Source organism: Myotis brandtii, unplaced genomic scaffold (assembly GCF_000412655.1).
Source record: "Myotis brandtii unplaced genomic scaffold, ASM41265v1 scaffold18, whole genome shotgun sequence".
Classification (NCBI taxonomy): Eukaryota; Metazoa; Chordata; class Mammalia; order Chiroptera; family Vespertilionidae; genus Myotis; species Myotis brandtii.
In genome coordinates this window covers 3022355-3043856 of record NW_005356674.1, presented here as the reverse complement: position 1 = coordinate 3043856, position 21502 = coordinate 3022355, and the positions used below count along the sequence as shown (strand labels likewise).

Below are 21502 nucleotides of genomic sequence, written 5' to 3'. Positions count from 1 at the left end.
AAATAAGTATCAGAAAGAAAATTAAGTGTATGTAAGAAACACAAAAGGGATCTGACATCTACACTAATAAAAGAAACATGCAAATTGGTGTCACTCCGCTATGCCCACCAGCCAATCAGAGTGACTATGCAAATTAACCCAACAAAGATGGCGGTCTTATACACACACACACACACTTAGTGGCCAGATTATTATGACCACCTGACGTTTGTAGGCAAATTAGCTATAATTTTGTGCTGAAGTTGCTAGAGGGCCAGACCATTATAAACGTCTGAATAGCACAACATACCTCAGTATCGTTGCTGATCAAGTTCATCCTATCATGTTGATGGGGTATCCCAATGGAAATGGCTGCTTCCAACAAGACAATGCGCCATGCCACGGTGCTCGTATTGTGCAGGAGTGGTTTCAAGAACATGAGGGAGACTTTACCTTGCTTAGGTGGCCCCCACAACCACCAGGTCTCAATCCAATTGAGCATTTGTGGGACGAAGTTAAAAGAGCCATCAGGCAGCTGGTATTCATCAGGCATGGCATCAGATTCTTCGCATCACCTTTCAACATCTCATGGAGTCAATGCCAAGAAGAATCACCGCAGTATTGAAGGCAAAAGGTGGCCCAACGAAGTACTGTGGGGTGGTCATAATAATCTGGCCACTCAGTGTATATATTGGATAGGGCAAGCAGAATAGGAAAAAATTCAAAGATAATAAAAAAACTTTTTTGAAATGAAGACCTAACTCTGAAAGATCAAATCCTCTTATACAAGATTCTCTTATAATCTAGGAAATACTTGTAATTATTGACCCCAGATATGTGTGGTGAATTTACCAGAATTCAAAGGTAAATAAAAGCTTATTGGGGAGGGGGTTCATTTTTCAAAATGCAAGTCACCAGACAAGGGCAAAAATCACTCTTGGCTCAGATACCTCCACAGTAAAAATAAATACTGGAAGACTGTGAAACAATATTTACAACTTTCTCAGAGATAGAAAGTCTATACCCAGAAACTTTACACTAGCCCAATATGACATTCAAGCATGAAAACACAAATAGACATTTTCAAACATGTAATAACTGGAGGGAATATAGCATCCATGAGCTTTTCTTTAAAAAGGACATAATCATAAAACCAGAAAACCAACCAATAAAGAGCCCAGACATAGAGCAGCCATGGTGGAAAAGAAATAATAGTGTGACATCAGCCACATGGCAGAGTAAGAAGATTCCTTTGTTTCTATCCTTAAATTTACAACAAATCAGACAACTATAACTCAACAAAGGATTCCCTGTTCAACACACAAACATACCTGAATGATTCACCCAATGGTACATCTAAAGGTGGGCCTATTGGAATGAGATATGGAAGCGAGACAAGGAGAAGAACAGAGATGATGGCTGCAGACACAGTTGGGTGCCCACTGCAGCCCCAGAGAGAATGGTAGTAATGGAGAAGTTGAGCTACATCCCTCACACTACCATCTAGAGCAGTGGTTCTCAACCTTCTGGCCCTTTAAATACAGTTCCTCATGTTGTGACCCAACCATAAAATTATTTTCGTTGCTACTTCATAACTGTAATGTTGCTACTGTTATGAATCGTAATGTAAATACCTGATATGCAGGATGGTCTTAGGCGACCCCTGTGAAAGGGTCGTTCGAACACCAAAGGGGTCGCAAGAGGTTCAGAAGCAGTGTTCCTCAGAGAAAAGGCATCTCCCTTCCTCCCTTCCCATCATGGCAAACCCCAGTAGAGGTGGCTGGGAAGTCTTAGACAGTACAGTGGTGCCAACAGCCATTGCTGGCAGAGGATGGAGCCACAACATGGCAAACTTTCCACCCATCCAAACAGCCAGGTAGAGAAAGCTGTACAATAGTGCCTACAGCGATTGCTGGCAGAGAGGTGGAGCCATAAGATTGCAACTTGCCTCCCTTGCCCCACCAATTCTATTAGCAGTGGGGCCAGTGACCATTCGTGAAAAGGAAATAGCTCTAGGAGCTCACAAAGCCAGTTCTCCATTGCCTGCCACACCAGTTCTCTATTCCCCCCATTACAGTGGTGATGCCCCATAACCCAAGCAAGCCAGTCACAAAGGACACCCATTATCCCAGTGCATACATGGCATTTTCCTTAACTGAAATAATACCAATCCACTGTAATCCCAGAGGCACAAATAATGGAAGTAAGAGAAAACAAAAACTTGTGCTATAACACCATCTACTGGGGGGGAAAAAAGTACCCTGCCTGTCAACCTGCTGAATTGTTGAGATCAAAATAGTATCTAAACAAGAAAATAGCTGAATAGCTCAAATTTGTGTCTGAGAAACAATCCATCAAATACCATGAACAACTAAGGTAACATGGGAGCACTTAAAAAAAATGAAAAGCCTCCAGAAGCCATGGAAGACTTTCACTTAAATGATAGAGAATTTAAGACTGCAGTTGTGAAGAAGCTCAGTGAACAAGAGAACTCAGAAAGGCAGTTCAATGACCTCAAAAATAAAATTAATGAACATAAGGCGTACTTTACCAAAAAGATTAAAACTATCAAAAAGAACCAAACAGCCAAAACTGGTTTGGCTCAGTGGATAGAGTGTCGGCCTGCAGACTGAAAGGTCCCGGGTTCGATTCCGGTCAAGGGCATGTAACTGGGTTGCGGGCATATCCCCAGTAGGGGATGTGCAGGAGGCAGCTGATCGATGTTTCTCTCTCATCGATGTTTCTAACTCTCTATCTCTCTCCCTTCCCCTCTGTAAAAATCAATAAAATATTTTTAAAAAAAAAAGAACCAAACAGAAAATCTGGAGATGAAGAACTTAATTGCTTAAGAGAGAATCAGCAAACACGAAGACAGAAACTAGAAGGAAGAAGAGTGTTTAAAAATGAAAGAACTCTACGAGAACTATCTGACTCTGTCAGAAAGAGGAACATAAGGATAATAGATACACCAGAAGAAGAGAGGGAGAAGGGAACAAAGAGCTTACCCAAAGAAATAATTGATGAGAACTTCCCAAGCCTATGGAACGAACTGGACTTTTGAAATAAAGGAAGCTAACAGAACAACTAATTTTATCAACCCAGAAATATCTTCTCCAAAACACATTTTATTCAAACTATCAAAAATTAATGACAAAGCCCTGGCCGAGTGGCTTAGTTGGTTGGAGCATCTTCCCATACACCAAAAGGTTGTGGATTGATTCCTGATCAGGTGCATTCAGGAGGTAACCAACCAATCGATGTCTCTCTCTTTCTCTCTCTCTCAAATCAAAAAACATATTCCTGGTGAGGATAAAAAAATTTTAATGACAAAGAATTCTCAAGGCAGCCAAAGGAAACCCTATTATATTATCATCTTTCAATGGAAACATTATAAGCCAGGAGAAAGTGGAAGGAAATATTCAAAATATTGAAAGGAACTGTCAGCCAAGGATAATATATCCAGCAAAATTGTCCTTTAGCTATGAAGAAAAATAAAGGCTTTCCCAGACAAACAAAAGCTGAGAGAATCTACTGCAAGACCTACTTTACAAGAAATTTTTAAAGGAGCTCTTCTACCAAAAACCAAAAAAACAAAGTATATAAAACTGAGTAAGATGACTATCAGACAGAAGTAGGAAATTGCAACTCTACTTCAGAATAAGATCTTGAACACTTAATTTAAACATAAAGGTTAAATGAAGGGGATGTCATTAAAAAATAACTAGCTACTGCAATTTGGTACAACATAAAAAGATAATTTGTGACAAATCCATGAAAGGGGAGAAGGAAAGGACTGACCACTCACAAGGGAATGAAGATAAGATGCAATCAGAAGAAAAAGGACTGCTGTATGTATGAGGCACTTTACATGAGGCTAATGGTAAACACACACAGAAAGTCAGAGCTGAGACACAAAACCTAAAAAAAGAAAACCAAAAAAAAAATCACAGAAAACTACCAAACTGACATAGCAGACATAATCACAAGAGAAAGAAACAATGGAGATAAGAGCAACCAGAAAACAAAAAATAAAATGGATATAGTAAGTCCTCATATATCAATAGTTACCCTAAATATAAATGGACTGAACTCACCAATCAAAAGTCACAAAGTAGCAGAATAGATTAAAAAGCAAGCTCCAACTATATGTTGCCTGCAGGAGACTCCTCTCAACTTCACAGACAAACATGGGCTCAAAGTGAAGAGGTGGAAGATGTTACATAAATGAAACAAAGAACTGGTTCTCTGAAAAGATCAACAAAATTGACAAACCTGTCTAGACCAGCCGTGGGCAAACTACGGCCCGCGGGCCGAATCCGGCCCGTTTGAAATGAATAAAACTAAAAAAAAAAAAAAGACCGTACCCTTTTATGTAATGATGTTTACTTTGAATTTATATTAGTTCACACAAACACTCCATCCATGCTTTTGTTCCGGCCCTCCGGTCCAGTTTAAGAACCCATTGTGGCCCTCGAGTCAAAAAGTTTGCCCACCCCTGGTCTAGACTCCCTAAGAGAAATGAGAAAAGACTCAAATCAGAAATGAAGAGAAGTTAGAATGGACACCACGAAGATAAAAGGATTACATGAGAATACTATGAAAGACTATATGCCATGAAATTTGATAGGCTAGAAGAAATGGACAAATTATTTGAAGTATACAACCTTCCTAGGAGGAAAATCTAAATAGGCTCATCACTAGTAGGAAATTGAAACAGTAATTACAAAAAAAAAAAAAAAAAACAACAAACTGACAATGAACAAAAGTTCAAAGCCATTTGGTTTCACTGGTGAAGTCTACCAAACATTAAAAAAAGATTTTTTTAATATTGCCCAGCTGGTGTAGCTCCATGCTTGAGAATCAACCTATGAACCAGGAAGTCACAGTTGGATTCCTGGTAAGGGCACATGTCAGGGTTGTGGGCTTGATACCCAGGGGGCTTGCAGGAGGCAGGCAATCAATGATTCTCTCTCATCATTAATGTTTCTATCCCTCTCCCTTCCTCTCTGAAGTTAATAAAGTATATATTTTTTTAAAGATTTAATACTAATCCTTATTAACCTCTTCCAAAAAATTGGACAAGAAGGAATACTCCTAACTCATATTACAAAGCTAACATTACCCTGGTACCAGAACCAGGCAAAAATAACTCACCCAAAAAAAGAAAATTTCAAGCCAGTAGCTATAGCTTACATGGATGCAAAAATCCTAAACAAAATACTAGCAAATTGAATACAATATATTAAAAGGATCATACATCACAATCAAGTGGGGTTCATTCCAGAGATGCAAGGATGGTTCAGCATCCACAAATCAATCAATGTGATATACCACATTAACAGAGTAAAAGATAAAAATCATATGATCTATCAATGCATGTAGGGAAAATATTTGACAAGATACAACATCCATTTATGATAAAATCATACTCGATTGGGAAAAAAACTGAAAGCTTTTCCTCTAAGATCAGGAGCAAGATAAGGGTGCCCATTCTTACCACTGTTATTAAATATAGTACTGGAAGTCCTAGCCAGAGCAATTAGACAAGAAAAAGAAATAAAAGGCATCCAAAATGGGAATGAAGAAGTAAAACTGTTACTACTTACAGATGACATAATTCTAGATATAGAAAACCCTGAAGAGTCCACCAAAAAGCTATTGGAAGAAATAAGTAAATACAGTCAAGTTGCAGGATACAAACTCATTATACAAAAATCTGTTGCATAAAGAAAAATGAAGAAAACAATCCCAATACAATCATGACAAGAATAAAATGCCTAGGAATAAACTTAAAGGAAGTGAAAGACCTGTACACTGAAAACTATAAGACATAGTTGAAAGAAATTGAAGGAGATATAAAGAAATGGAAAGCTGGCAGCAAAATCTCAGACATCTCTCATAGCAGTATGTTTACAGATACATCTCCTAAGGCAGAGAAACTAAGGAGAAAATAAACAAATGGGACTACATCAAAATTAAAAAGCTGCACAGCAAATAAACCATCAACAAAACGAAAAGAGAGCCCATTGTATGGGACAGCATATTTGGCAATGATACAGCTGATAAAGGGTTAATATCCAAAATTTACAGGGAACTCATACAACTTAACAAAAGGAAGACAAACAATCCAATTTAAAAATGGGCAAAGGACTTAAATAGACACTTCTTCAAAGAGGACATACAGATGGCCAAGAGACATATGAAAAAATGCTCAAAGTCACTAATTATCTGAGAGATGCAAATCAAAATGACAGTGAGGTACCATCTCACATCTGTCAGAATAGCTACCATCAACAGATCAACAAATGACAAGTGCTGACAAGGATGTGGAGAAAAGGGAACCCTCGTGCACTGCTGGTGGGAATACAGGGCAACCATTATGGAAAACAGTATGGAGTTTCCTCAAAAATTTAAATATGGAACTGCCATTTGACCCAGTGATACCACTTCTAGGTATATATCCTAAGAAACCCAAAGCACCAATTAGAAGAATGTATGCACCCCTATGTTCATAGCAGCACAATTTACATAGCTAAGATCTGGAAACAGCCCAGGTGCCCATCAGTAGATGAGTGGATAAAAAAGGTTTGGTACATTTATACTATGGAATATTATGCAGCAGTAAAAAAGAAGAATCTTTTACCCTTTGAGACAGCATGGAGGGACCTGAGAGTATCATGCTAAGTGAAATAAGTCAGTCAGAGAAAGACAAGTATCACATGATCGCACTAATATGTGGAATCTAAGTAACAAAGTAAACTGATGAACAGAGTGGATCCAGAGACATGGAAGCATGGAACAGAGTGCTGAATCTCAGAGGGAAGGGGGGGGAGGGTGGATAGGTGGGAGGTAATCAACCAAAGACCTTGTATGCATATATGCATAACACATGGACACAGACAATAGGTGCTGAAGGCCTGGAGCCATGGGGATGCGGGGGGAGCAGAGGAGGGGAGGCTAGAGGTGAATGGGGGTAAAGGGGACATATGTAATACTTTCAACAATAAAGAATTATTTTTTTAAAATAAAAGAAATGAGAAAGCTGTTCTGTGTTCATGGATTGGAAGAATTAAAATGCTATAAAGATTTAATGTAATTCTTATCAAAATCCCAATGGTATTTTTCACAGAATAAAAGAAAACAAAATAACCCCTCAAATCTGTATAGAACCACCAAAGACCCCGAAGAGCCAGTGCAATCCTGAGAAGAAAAAGAACAAAACTGGAGTTATCTCACTCCCTGATGTCAAATTATACTATAAATCTACAGTAATCAAAACAGTATGGCATTGGCAGAAAAACAGATACACAGACCAATGCAACATAATTGAGAGTCTATAAATAAACCTATGCATATATGTGCAACTAATTTTCAACAAAGGTGCCTAAAACACACAATGTTATAAAGGAAAGTCTTTTTAATAAATAGTGTTGGGAAAACTGGAAAGCCACCTGCAAAACAATGAACTCTCTGACACTATATATAAAAATTAACTCAAAATGGATTAAAGACTTAAATATAAGACCTGAAACAAAATACATAAAAGAAAATATAGGCAATAAACATATGGACGTTGGCCTCAGGCATTTTTGTGAACTTGACCCAAAAGACAAGGGAAGTAAAAGCAAAAACAAATGAATGAGACTACATCAACCTAAAATGCTTCTGCTCAGCAAAAGAAACCATCAAAAAAATAAAAAGGCAACCAACAAAATGGTTGATATTTGCAAATGATACCTCTGATAAGGAGCTAATATATAAAGAACTCATACAACTCAACAAAATCCAATTAAAAAATGGGCAGAGGGCATGAATAGACACTTAACCAAGGAAGACATACAACAAATATAGGAAAATATGCTCAACATCACTAGTTATAAGGGGAAGTAAATCGAAACCACAATGAGATATCACCTCACACGTTAGAATGGCTATTTTCTATAAGACAAGAAATAACAAGTATTGGAGATGTAGAGAAAAGGTGACCCTTATACATCGTTGTTTGGAGTGTAGGTTACTGCAGCCACTATGGAAAATAGTATAGAAATTCTCCAAGAAATTAAGAATAGAGCTACCATATGACCCAGCAATCCCTCTTCTGGGTATCTATCCCTCCCCCCCCCCCCAAAAAAAATTATGAAAACACTTATTCATAAAGATATATGTGCCCCTGTGTTCACTACAGCATTATTTACAATAGCCAAGACATGGAAACCTAAGCGCCCATCATCAGATGATTGGATAAAGAAGATGTGGTACACCTATACAATGGAGTACTGCTTAGCCATAAAAAATATGAAATATTGCCATTTGCGACAACCAGGATGGATCTTGAAAGCATTATGCTAAGTGAAATAAGTCAGACGAAAAAGGACAAGAACCACATGATTTCATTCATATGTGGGATATAAAACAAAAGCAACAAACAAACTCATAGATACAGACAACAGAATGGTGGTTACCAGAGGGAAAGGGATTGGCAGGAGAACAAAGAGGGTCAAATTCATGGTAATGGAAGGTAGACTAGACTTTGAGTGGTGAGCACACAATAGTGTGTACAAATGTCATATTATAAAGTTGTATACCTGAAACTTATATAATGTTATTAACCCATGTTGCCCTTTAATAAATTTAGTTTAAAAAAGAAATAATAATGAGCAATCAATCCATTTCAATGTAGAAAGGATATTTATCAGAACCATAATTATTATGGGGAAAATAATGTAACTAAAACTGGTGTAGAGAGGAAGAAGAAATATATATGTAACATTCTAGAAATAACTATTTAACTGAATTAGGATGTACAGAGGAAGAAGAAAATATATGTTGAGTTTAATTAGCAAGGCCTCCACAGATACCTTCTAAAGCTGATAAGTTTAGAATTTAATAGTATTAATTAAGCCCTGACCAGTTTGGCTCAGTGGATGGAGCATTGGCCTGCGGACTGAAGGGTCCCGGGTTTGATTCCGGTCAAAGGCGTGTACCTTGGTTGCGGGCACATCCCCAGTGGGGGGCGTGCAGGAGGCAGCTGATTGATGTTTCTCTCTCATCGATGTTTCTGACTCTCTATCCCTCTCCCTTCCTCTCTGTAGAAAATCAATAAAATATATTTTAAAAATAATAATAATAAAATAATAATTAAAATAATCACTTGAAAAACAAAAGCCTAACTCTCAATATTCTAATTCAATCAGAAAAAAAATTGTACACACAAATTAAAAACACAGACCACACATCATAAACTAAAAAATGAGAAAAGACAAGTATTTTTAGATCAGTGAAAAGAAATGGAATAAACTCACTTTTTAAAAGAAAAGGGTTCAACTGTGGAATGATAGCAAAGGTTGAATAAAAAAAGAATGAGCACACACAAAAACTGTCCGAATAACATCAGATTTTTGAAGCAAAACTCTAAAAATTATTTGCAGTCATAATAAACTATTCCCTGAAAATAGATAAAATACCTTTATCCATAGACCATTTACTAAATACATATTAGGCCATAAACAAAACATCAGTGGATTTCTAAAAAGTAATAACAATACAGGCCAGCTTTTCATCTCAAGGAGGTAGATTTAAAGCATACTGTCGTTTTCCATTTCTTACACCATAAAAATAAAAAATACAGAACACCACTTAAAGAAGAGAAACTTTCCGTGGAAAGAAAGAAAGTAGATGGGATCAGATTGAAGAGGGAACCAGAGCTTATGTTCTATGCGGAGGGTGCAGAAGATAATTACTACAGATAAAGAGAGCAGCATTTAAGGATATCTATACCAGAATTTGATTGAGACCAAGAGCAAGAGGGAGACCAGAAGCATCCAGCTAGGCCAAATCCTAAACAGTCATGTGTCACTTACCAATGGGGATATGTTCAGAAAAATTCACCCTTAGGCCATTTCATCATTGTGCAAACATCATAGACTGTACTTACACAAATCTAGATGCTATAGCGAGCTTACACATCTAGACCATATGGTATAGCCCAGCCGTGGGCAAACTACGGCCCGCGGGCCGGATCCAGCCCGTTTGAAATGAATAAAACTAAAAAAAAAAAGACCGTACCCTTTTATGTAATGATGTTTACTTTGAATTTATATTAGTTCACCCAAGCACTCCATCCAGGCTTTTGTTCCGGCCCTCCGGTCCAGTTTAAGAACCCATTGTGGCCCTCGAGTCAAAAAGTTTGCCCACCCCTGGTATAGCCTATTGCTTCTAGGCTCCAAGACTGTACAGCCTATTATGGTACTGAATAAGCAATTGAAATAAAATGGCAATTATTTTTGTGTCTAAACATAAAAAAGTTACCACAGCAACATGGTTTAAAAGATAAAGTGTGTTTGTACGCACATGCTTTGGGGGAGCAAGGGAAAGGCTGTGGAGGGAGGCACCATCTGAGGGAGAGTAGACATCAGGAGGAGAGAGAGAGGAAGGATGAGAGGGAAGGAAAAAGAGAGAAATGGAGAGCAGAGATTAAGAGAGCTAGAAAGCTAAAGCTTGAAATAAGAAATAAAAGGAGGAAGGGGAGGAGATGAATATTGGGGGGGGGGGGACTGAGAGGAAGGAGAGATAAATAGAAATGGAGAAGGGAAGTGACCTTGTGCGCATGATGTTAGCCAAGGTAGGAATGAGGATGGTTCTTGGGCTGCCTTCCTTCCTCCCAGCCCATTCCTCTTGCTCCCTTGCCAACTCCAGCCCCAGCCAAGGGCAGGCACATACTGAGCCTCTTCTATTTAAAGCCCCCAAAGTAGCAGCAGTAAATTCAACATCAGTAATCAGGTCTAGCCTTTTCTTTCAACATCAATCAAACTTTTTGCTTATAATCCATTATAATTTTATGGGACCATCATCATATACGCTGACCTCGTTAAGTGATGCATGACTGTATATCCTAATCCTACCCCTAAAGGAAAGACAAAAGCAGTGTGTGTGAGATCTTGGAGCAGAGAAAGCACAGCCACTAAAATAGATTCACACCAGCAGCATGGCCCAATCCATCCCGGTTCTCATTGAAAACACTAGCAATTCCACACTGCCCTCTTGTAAGCAGCCAGTGCAAACAGAGGCAGCAGTCTATTCTCAACTACATAGAATAGTAGACAAATATTAAATTGTTGACAAATACCAATAAAATACTCAACAAATGCAAGAACTTTCACCCTTGAAAGGAAACTCACTACAGCAACAGAACAAGGCACCAAAATGAGTATATTTACTATTTTTAGTGAGATAAGAGAATATATTGCATTCTTGAAGCAAGACTGGCCAATTTCTAGGAAATGAAAAGAAAAATATTTAAATGAAAAAACCATAATTGTGTGCCTCCTGCACACCTCCTACTGGGGATATGCCCGCAACCAAGGTACATGCTCTTGACTGGAACCGAATCCGGGACCTTTCAGTCCGCAGCCCAACACTCTATCCACTGAGCCAAACCGGTTAGGGCCAGTTAAAAAGTTTTTGATCTGGCCTAGTAAGTGTGGTTCTGGGGTAAGAAATCCTTATAGGAATCAGTAGAAATAACACCCAGATAAGTCCCAGAATTGTATCTTTTTAAACAAAAATATATGCATAAACAGTTATCAGCTCACTTTTTTTTCTGGCCAGGTAGCAAATACATTAGGCTTTGCAGGTCTGTCACAACTGCTTAGCTCTGCCATTGTAGTGTGAAAGTAGGAAAGGTAAGCTTTATTTAAGCAAAAGAATATGGCTGTGTTCCAATAAAATTTTAATCATAGACACTGAGATATTATCTTCATATCATTTTCACGTCATGAAATATTCTTCTTTTGATATTTTTTCAAACTTAAAAAGGTGAAACCATTGGCTGTACAAGACAGATTTGACCCACAGACTGTAGTTTGCCAATCCCGTACTAGAATGAAATTTCAGAACATAAAAGATAGACAACTGAAAACCTATCAGAAAGAAAAAAGAGATTACCCGCAAAATGAATACAAAAACAAGTAGAGCATGACCATTTAAATACTGCAAAGAAAATAACTTAGAACCTAGAACTCTGTTCCTATTTAAATGTAACAGCCAGATAAGGACATTGTCAGACATTCAGAGATGTGAAAAGCTTACTACATACAAACTATCTCTGAAAGAAATATTAAAGGATATTCTTCAGCAAGAAGGCAAATGGATCCTAGAGGAATACTAGGATGCAAGAAGCAATCATGAGCAACAAAATTAGTAAAACTTATTCTTAGAACTAGGTAAGTATTGATCAGATACTTCTAACACAGTGGTTCTCAACCTTCTGGCCCTTTAAATACAGTTCCTCATGTTGTGACCCAACCATAAAATTATTTTCGTTGCTACTTCATAACTGTAATGTTGCTACTGTTATGAATCGTAAATATCTGATATGCAGGATGGTCTTAGGCGACCCCTGTGAAAGGGTCGTTCGACCGCCAAAGGGGTCGCGACCCACAGGTTGAGAACCACTGCTCTAACATAAGAGAGTAGAAAGAGGCCAGAGAAATATGCTATGAGTCTTTATGAGAATGGAGAATATAGATGCTGATAGAATTATATTTCTCTAAGAATGGCTAGAGTTAAAGTATGTTTTAAAAATTTAAGATCAATCACTAAAAGAAAAAAAATAAAATAGAAAAATTCCTAATCATATTTAGAAAAAGATAGTTAATTATTAACTAGTAAAGAAATGAGTAAAGAAAATACAAATTACAATCTTTTTAAAATCAGGAATGAAAACATTATACAGGGTGGGGGAAAAGTAGATTTATAGTCTATATAGAAAATAATTCAATAATTAATAAATCATACAAGAATAAACTATTTCACGTATGCACGACGACAAACCTACTTTTGACACACCCTGTATTTAGTAAAATCTCTGGGATATGAACAAGGGAAAATATATAACCTGTATACTGAAGTAAATGAACTAGGCTATCCTCTGAAGTTGCATTAAAAAGGATGACAAAACAGAACCAAATAAAGTACATAGAAGGAAGAAGTTAAAAAAACTTTATTTAAACAAAAATAAATCTATTAATTTATACACACGTGCAGCATACTATGTGCCAAGCACTACTCAATATTTTAATTCACTTGGGTGCTCACAAAAAAAAATAATAATTTGTAGATGCTATTGTCCCCATTTTACAGGTATGAAAACTGGACCACAGATTTGTCAAATCTACCAATATATAAAAGTCGTTTTTAGCCCAAGATTGCAACTGGTTCAGCTTTACAAAAGATCTGTCATTAATAGATTAAAAGAGGGGGGAAAATATGACAAAATTTAATGTATTTTCTAGTTTGGAAAAAATCTTAAAACTAAGCAAACTTAAGAAGTATACCTTCTTAACAGTTAAATGGTATTAATCCTATACCCCAGAAACAACCAGTTAAAAATATAATAGGAAAAAATCCTATTGTAATATTAAGAAAAAACGTGACTTGAAAAATATATATGAAGAAAATATAAAATTTCATCAAAAAATATAAAGACTGTTTGCCATGTTAAAATTAATTTACCAATTTGATATAATCCCCCAAAACATGTGTGGAGCTTGATAAGCTAATTCTAAACTTCACATGGAACAATAAATACATAAGAATAACAATGAGTTTTGAAAAGAAACAAAGTTATTATGGGGTATGAAAGAGAGTTAGCATATAATTACTATAAAGCCATAGTAATTAAACCCAGTATCATTTCCATGCATAAACAGAAAATATATGCATAGCAATATAGTCTATAAAGATGGTGTATTAAATGTGTCAAAAGAAGATCAATTAGTCAATAAAAGGTTGGCTCTTTGTGGTGAGGTGAAAAATATACATGTTAAACTAATATCTTCAAGAATATAAATAGACTTTGAAAGCATAAAGGTAATAGGAGAAATTTATAAGGAAATTATAAATTCAAGTATACTAGAATTTATAAATTGCCAAATTTTGCATCACAAAAAAAAGGCAAACAAACTGGGTTGGATCATATAACCAATAGTGATCTTTTATATAACACTTATTCTTCAAAATCAATAGTAATAACATGAATATTGACAAATTCTAAAACAGTCAAAAGACATAAATTTCACTCAGGAAATAAACATGAATATCCCTACTTCATCAACAGTTAAAATATAATGGTCAGATATAACAGTTTTAACTGTATATGTGCCTAACAACAAAGGCCCAAAACACATGGAACAAAAATTGTCAGACAGTTCAACAATTATAATTGGAAATTTCAACACTCTTTCAGTAATCGATAGAATTAGAGACAATTGACTCAAACATCGTCAACATATTTGATCTAATCAATATGGAGATCAAATATGCAACAAAACAACAGGAAAATATACATGTTCTTCAAGTGCACATGGAACTTCTCTAAGACAGACCATATATTAGATGAGTAAAACAAGGTTCAATAAATTGAAATGGGTTATAGTAATATTTAAAGTATGTTGTTGGACCATAGTAGAAATAAATTAGAAATCAATAACAGGAAGAAATCTGGGAACCCCAAAATTTTTGCAAGTTAAAAATAACACTTCTGCCGAAACCGGTTTGGCTCAGTGGATAGAGCGTCGGCCTGCGGACTGAAAGGTCCCAGGTTCGATTCCGGTCAAGGGCATGTATCTGGGTTGCGGGCACATCCCCAGTAGGAGATGTGCAGGAGGCAGCTGATCGATGTTTCTCTCTCATCGATGTTTCTAACTCTCTATCTCTCTCCCTTCCTGTCTGTAAATAATCAATAAAATATATTAAAAAAATAACACTTCTAAAGACACATGGGTCAAAGCAGAAATCACAGGAAAATTTAAAATTATCTTGAAACAAAATACAAAAATGCATGAGGGTGCAGTTAAAGTAGTGCTTAGAGGAATATTCATGGCTCTGAAAGGTCTAACATCAATAATATAAGCTTCCAACTTAAGAAGCTAGAAAAAGAAAGAGCTAACCAAACTCCAAGTAAGTAGAAAGAAGGAAATAATGAAGATCAGAGTAGAAATCCATGAAATAGGAAATAGGAAAACAGTATGAAAGAACTGATAGAACCAAAGGTTGGTTCCTTGGAAAGAATTTTTTTTAAAGATCTTTAACTAGACCAGCAGTTCTCAACCTGTGGGTCGCGACCCCTTTGGCGGTCAAACGACCCTTTCACAGGGGTCGCCTGAGACCATCCTGCATATCAGATATTTACATTACGATTCATAACAGTAGCAACATTACAGTTATGAAGTAGCAACGAAAATAATTTTATGGTTGGATCACAACATGAGGAACTGTATTTAAAGGGCCAGAAGGTTGAGAACCACTGAACTAGACCAAGGAAAAAAGAATTTATATAGTTAACATCATATTTCTGGTGAAAAACTGAACGCTTTGCCTCTAAGATTAGGAACAAGGCAAGGATGTTTCTATTCCTCACCATTTCTACTCAACATTGTAATGAAGTTCCTTTCTTGTGAAGTAAGACAAGAAAGACATTAAGTATTCAGATTGGAAAGGAAGAAGTATAACTATTCATAGATTATGTAAACTTTAAGTAGAAAATACTAAGAAATCTACATAAAAGCTACCAGATCTGATAAATGAGTTTAGCAAGGTCTCAGAATGCAGGCTTAATATTTAAAAAATCAGTTGTGTTTCCATATAGTGCAATTGAAAAGTCAAATAGTGAAATTCAAAAAGAATAATTCTATTCATATTAGCATCCAAACTTAGGGACAAATATAACAAAAGAACTGAAAACTGCAAAACAGTGCTAAGAGAAGTTAAAGATGGCCTTAAATAAATAGGATTAGAAAGCTCAGTATTGTTTAAATGTCAGTTCCCCAAAATTGATCTACTGATTTAATCCATTCCCTATCAAAATCCTTGCAGGCTTTTTTTGCAGAAATTGGCAGGCTGATCCTAAAATTTATATAGAAATGCAAACTTGCCCTAGCCGGTTTGGCTCAGTGGATAGAGCGTCGGCCTGTGGACTGAAGGGTCCCAGGTTCAATTCTGGCCAAGGGCACATGCCTAGGTTGCGGGCTTGATCCCTAGTAGGGGTCATGCAGCAGGCAGCCGATCAATGATTCTCTCTCATCATTGATGTTTCTATCTCTCTATCCCTCTCTCTTCCTCTCTGAAATCAATAAAAATATATTTTAAAAAAAAAAGAAATGCAAACTACCTAGAACAGCCCAACACTTTTACGTTTTTGTTGTTAATCCTCACCTGAGGATATTTTTTCCATTGCTTTTCAGAGAGAGTGGGAGGGGAGGAAAGCGTAAGAGACACGGATGTGAGAGACATGGACTGGTTGCCTCCTGCATGTGTCCCAACCCGAAACCCAAGTACATGTCCTTGACCAGGAATTGAATCTGAGACCCTTCGTTGTGCCGGCCTACACTCTAGCCACTGAGCACATGGCCAGGGTGAGCCAAACACTTTTTTAAAAGAACAAAATTGAAGGACTTAGGATGTATGATTTTAAAACTGACTATAAAGCAAACAATCATCACAATTGTATAGCATTATATACACATGTCTAAGTATACACATAGATTGGTGACACACTCTAGAAACAGACCCTGATATATATGGCCTTTTCAATAACAACACTGAAATAGTTGGATATCCATATGCAAACAAAAAAGAACCTCAATTCATACCTCACACCACATATAAAAATAATTAACCCAAAATGGATAAGAGAACTAAATGTAGTAAGAGCTGGAAAATTCTAACACTTCTCGAGTAAAACATAGCAGAGTTTCTTTGTGACTTTGGATTAGGCAAGAGTGATAAAAAATATCAAAAAATTGGACTTCCTTCAAAATTTAAAACGATTGCTCTTCAAAAGACACCATTAAGAAAATGAAAAGACTGAAAGAAAATATTTCCATAGCATCTTGATGAAGGACTCATATCCAGAATATGTAAAGAACTTTTACAACTCAGTAACAAAGAGACTAATAACCTAATTTTTTTAATGGACAAAAGAGTTGAGTAAAAACTTAACTAAATTAGAGGTACAAACAGCAAAAAAAGTATATGAAAAATGTAAATTAAAACCTCAATAGCATACACTGCACAGCCACTAAAATAACAAAAATCACTAGTTGGCACAATGATTTGAATCTGGAACCCTCATACATTGGACTGATGGGGATGTAAAATTTATCGCCTCTTGAGGAAAGCTTGGCAGTTTCTTAAAAAATTAAACATACACTTATATGAATCAGAAATTCCACTCCTAGGAATCTACCCAAGAGAAGTGTTCACTCAAAGACTCAGACATATTTGTTTAGAGTAGTACTTATAGCCAAAAACTGGAAATAACCCAAATATCCACCAAACTGGTGAACTGATAAACAAAATAGTTTATCCATCTAATGGAAAGTTACTCAGCAGTAAAAAAAAAAAAAGAAAGAAAGAAAAATGCATGAACTCTATAAATAGAACATGTATGAATCTCAGAATAATTAAGCCAAGTGAAAAAAGCTAGACAAGAAGAGTATATTCCATTTTTGTATGATTCCATTTATATAAAATTCTAGAAAATGCAAACATCTATACAGTTGACCCTTGACCAACACAGAGGTTAGGGGCACAACCCCCCCTCACAGTTGAAAATCCATATACAACTTTTGACTCCCCAAAATCAACTACAGTCATCCTTCTTGGGAAATTGGTTCCAGGACATACACACACACAATCTGCAGGTGCTCAAGTCCCTTATGTAAAATGGCATAGAATATTGTGTACAGTTGGTCCTCCTCCACATCTGTGGTTATTAGAATCCGTGGACACGAAACCCAGGTATATGGAGGGCAACTATATATTTATTGAAAAAAATCTATGTATAAGTGGGCCTGCCCAATTCAAACCCATGTTCAACGGTTAACAGTAATGACAAAAAAAAAATCAGTGATTACCTGTGATGTAGTGCTCAATGACTATAAAGGGGAATGAGGAAACTTAGGTAAGGAGGAATGGATATTTTCATGATCTTAGTTGTGATGCTTTTAAAGTATATATTAAAGTCAAATTTTATTAACTGTATACTTTAAACATGAACAATTTTGTATGTCAGTTATACCTCAATAAGTAAAAGAACTACTAAGATGTGCAACATGAATGAATCTCTCAAAAATAATATTCTATGTGAAAGATGCCAGGCACTAAAAATTATATATTATACAGTTCCATTTATATGAAATTTCTAGAAAAGGCAAAATTATAGAGCTAGAAAGCAGATCAATGGTTGGCTAGTTCTGGGAATGAGAGTGGAGAGTGAATGCAGACAGGAACAAGGGAGAAGACAGGCAGATGGAGGGATGAAAGGGTTCTAAAATTGGATTGTGGTAATGGTTGAGCAATTTTAAAAATTTACTAAAACACTTTGAATACGTAAATTGGTGAATTCTATAATATATAAATTTTACTTAAATAAAACTATTTAAGTAAGCCAAAAATGTTTAGCTTACTGAATTGGCAGCAGTTTTTTAAAAGATAATATTAATTCAATAACTATTTGCGTTGATACTGTATAGTAAGCAGTGTTGGGTAATGATGAACACAGACAGGATTCCTGCCTTAGCAGGGAAAACAGACAGATGCAATTAAAGAGTCTTAACTATTCTCCCATAGAGGAAGCACACTGCAGACACCCTCACTCTCGGCTCACTGTGCAGTAAGACAAGCACTTTCACACATTGCAAATTGGCCCAAGCTCCCTGGAAAGTAATTTGACGATATGTAGCAATAGCCTGAATTTATATCTGTTGACTACCAATTCTAATTCTGGGTGTCTATTGTAAATAATTAGAAATTTGGATAGAAATTATTCATCCAAACAATTGGCACTGGTCACAGGTAATTAAAATTTAAAAATTCAAAGCAACACAAATATACAATAATTGAGTGGTTAAATAAGTCATGGTATCTAACTATCACATTATGCAGACATTTAAATTTTGTGCTTGTACATAAACATAAATGGAGAAATCACATTTGCAAAATTGTTTGTGATATAACCTCCATAGTAAAAATGTGTTTACCTGTACACGCAAGCTAAAAGGTTCCAAAATACTAATAGTGGTTAACTCTGAGCTGTGGATTTTAAGTATTTTGGCTTTTTATACTGTTTTATAATTTATAAAGTTGATCTAATGAACTTGTATTACTTTAATAAACAGGAAAAAGAAGTTATTCCCCTTTATCTCTTTACATAGGTAATATGTATTCACTGCAGCAGAGTTAGAAAATTGTGATAAAAACTTCACCTTTAGTCTACCACTCAGAGACAGCCTGTCTTATCATTTAGGAGTATATCTTTCTAGACATTTCTATGCAAATAGTAAGTAATTTGTTTTACAGAAATGGAATTTATACTACATATTGTTTTGTAATCTGCTTTAAAGGAGGGATAGCCCTAACCGGTTTGGCTCAGTGGATAGAGCGTTGGCCTGTGGACTGAAAGGTCCCAGGTTCAATTCCAGTCAAGGGCATGTACCTTGGTTGCGGGCACATACCCAGTAGGGAGTGTGCAGGAGGCGGCTGATCGATGTTTCTCTCTCATCGAACTCTCTATCCCTCTCCCTTCCTCTCTGTAACAAATCAATAAAATGTATTTTAATAAATAAATAAAGGAGGGATAAAATAGAGATAGCAGGCCTAAACACTTAAAAGTTTATTAGTCTAAAAAAGTGGTTCTCAACCTTCCTAATGCCGCGACCCTTTAATACAGTTCCTCATGTTGTAGTGACCCCCAACCATAAAATTATTTTCGTTGCTACTTCATAACTGTAATTTTGCTACTGTTATGAATCGTAATGTAAATATCTGATATGCAGGATGTATTTTCATTGTTACAAATTGAACATAATTGAAGCATAGTGATTAATCACAAAAACAGTATGTAATTACATATGTGTTTTCCGATGGTCTTAGGCGACCCCTGTGAAAGGGTCGTTCGATGCCCAAAGAGGTCGCGACCCACAGGTTGAGAACCGGTGGTCTAAAAGAGAAACTGATGGCAGTTTAAGAGAATAAATAATTGGCACAAGCTAAAGTTTTTTCGAGCTGTGGTAGTGCTCAGAAAAAGTGCCAGTGTGTGGAGAGGGGAGAGGCAAAGCAAAGGGATGCAGACAGAAGTACGGGTGAGGGGTCACGAGAGGAAATGTAGAGACCAGCTGCAGCGAAATTCAACCCGCATATATAAGAGGCTTCTGCTGGCCACCCCTCTTCTCATGTTGTGGGAGATAAGATAAGGCTTACACAGCGCATATGTAGGTGATGAGGTCCCGAGGGGAGAGGAGGAGTCTTACAATAGTCACAGCCTGTAGGATGAGCTCTAGGATGGCAACAGAGGAAAAGGACTCTTTACAGTTGTTAATAGCTGTCTGACATGGTTCAAAAGCAATACCAGAACCAGAATCCCAATGCTATACCACCTAGAGCTTCATCATAAAAGGAACTTACAAGGAAATCAGAGTGAGTCTGCAAAAAGAAATTATCAGACTCAAATATTAGAAAGGGAATAAGAATGCCAGTCCCATGGAAAGAGCAGAGGCTTAGGAGCCAGACAGATCTGGTTCTACCTACCACTCACCAGCTGGGCAGGTTACCTGACTCCTGAGGCTCAGTTTCAGAAGACACCAGCAACTACCTTCCTAGGTGGTTGTGAGACTCTAAGATAATATACATAAACACCTGGCACATAGATACCTGATAAATAGTATCTATTACTACTATTACTGCCCTTGCATGGGAAGAGATGCAATATAACATCATGGATAAGAGCACAGAATTTAGAGGTAGACACCCTCATAAATTCAAATCCTTGACATATCACTTACTAGCTTTGTGATCCCAAGCATCCAAGCCTCAACATCCCCTATATGACAATGAGGATACCACCTGCCATACTAAACTATTTTAAGGATTAAATAAGACAATGTACAGGGTGGGGCAAAAGTAGGTTTTCTGTGTTTCACATACAACTGTAAACCTGCTAGTGCCCCACCCTATTAATTATAATATCTTTATATTATACCCTTAGGCATAGTGCCTATTTAACCAACAAATAATTACAACTACCACTTCTATGATCTTGGCCACACTGCATAACCCCGCTGAACTAGAATTTTTTTTTTAATTGATTTTTTACAGCGAGGAAGGGAGAGGAACAGAGAGTTAGAAACATCGATGAGAAAGGAACATCGATCAGCTGCCTCCTGCATACCCTCCACTGGGGATATGCCCGCAACCAAGGCACATGCCCTTGACTGGAATCAAACCCGGGACCTTCCAGTCTGCAGGCTGACGCTCTATCCACTGAGCCAAACCGGTCAGGGCTGAACTAGAATTTAATCAGCTGTAGCATTAGCATTCCACTACCTACCTTGTTCCCCTCATTCCCAGAGCACAGAACATGGCACATAGTTGGCACAATAAATATCTGTTGCATGAACTGGACTGTACTGAGAGTTAGAGATAATGTATAAAATATAAGTGTCTGGCATACAAATGCTGGGGGGCG

The 21502-nt window shown here is 36.8% G+C and overlaps 1 protein-coding gene across 1 annotated transcript in view; it reads left to right on the top strand.

The window, feature by feature from the left end:
• The window catches only part of PPP2R3A (protein phosphatase 2, regulatory subunit B'', alpha), a 118757-nt gene that overhangs the window by 88167 nt on the left and 9088 nt on the right, over positions 1–21502 (top strand). The window lies entirely within an intron of this gene.